The sequence below is a fragment of the Brassica oleracea genome, chromosome C9, assembly GCF_000695525.1.
Source record: "Brassica oleracea var. oleracea cultivar TO1000 chromosome C9, BOL, whole genome shotgun sequence".
In the NCBI taxonomy this organism is placed as follows: Eukaryota; Viridiplantae; Streptophyta; class Magnoliopsida; order Brassicales; family Brassicaceae; genus Brassica; species Brassica oleracea.
The window spans coordinates 18,492,569-18,492,807 of NC_027756.1; positions in this window are offsets into that span (position 1 = coordinate 18,492,569).

The following is a 239-nucleotide window of genomic DNA, read 5'->3' on the forward strand; positions in this document are numbered from 1 at the left end:
CACATATATCGACTAAATCCAGTCTTGACTTCAAATTATCCTTTGTTTTACCTTGAACATTAAGGATCCTGTTCATGAGATTGTCCAAAAAGTTCTTGTCAATATGCATGACATATAAATTATGCCTTAGCAGATTATCCTCCCAGTATGGCAGATCCCAGAAAATACTTTTTTTGTGCCAGTTATGTAGTTCTCCAACAGCATCTACCGGAAAACGCTCATGTCCACCGACTTCTGGC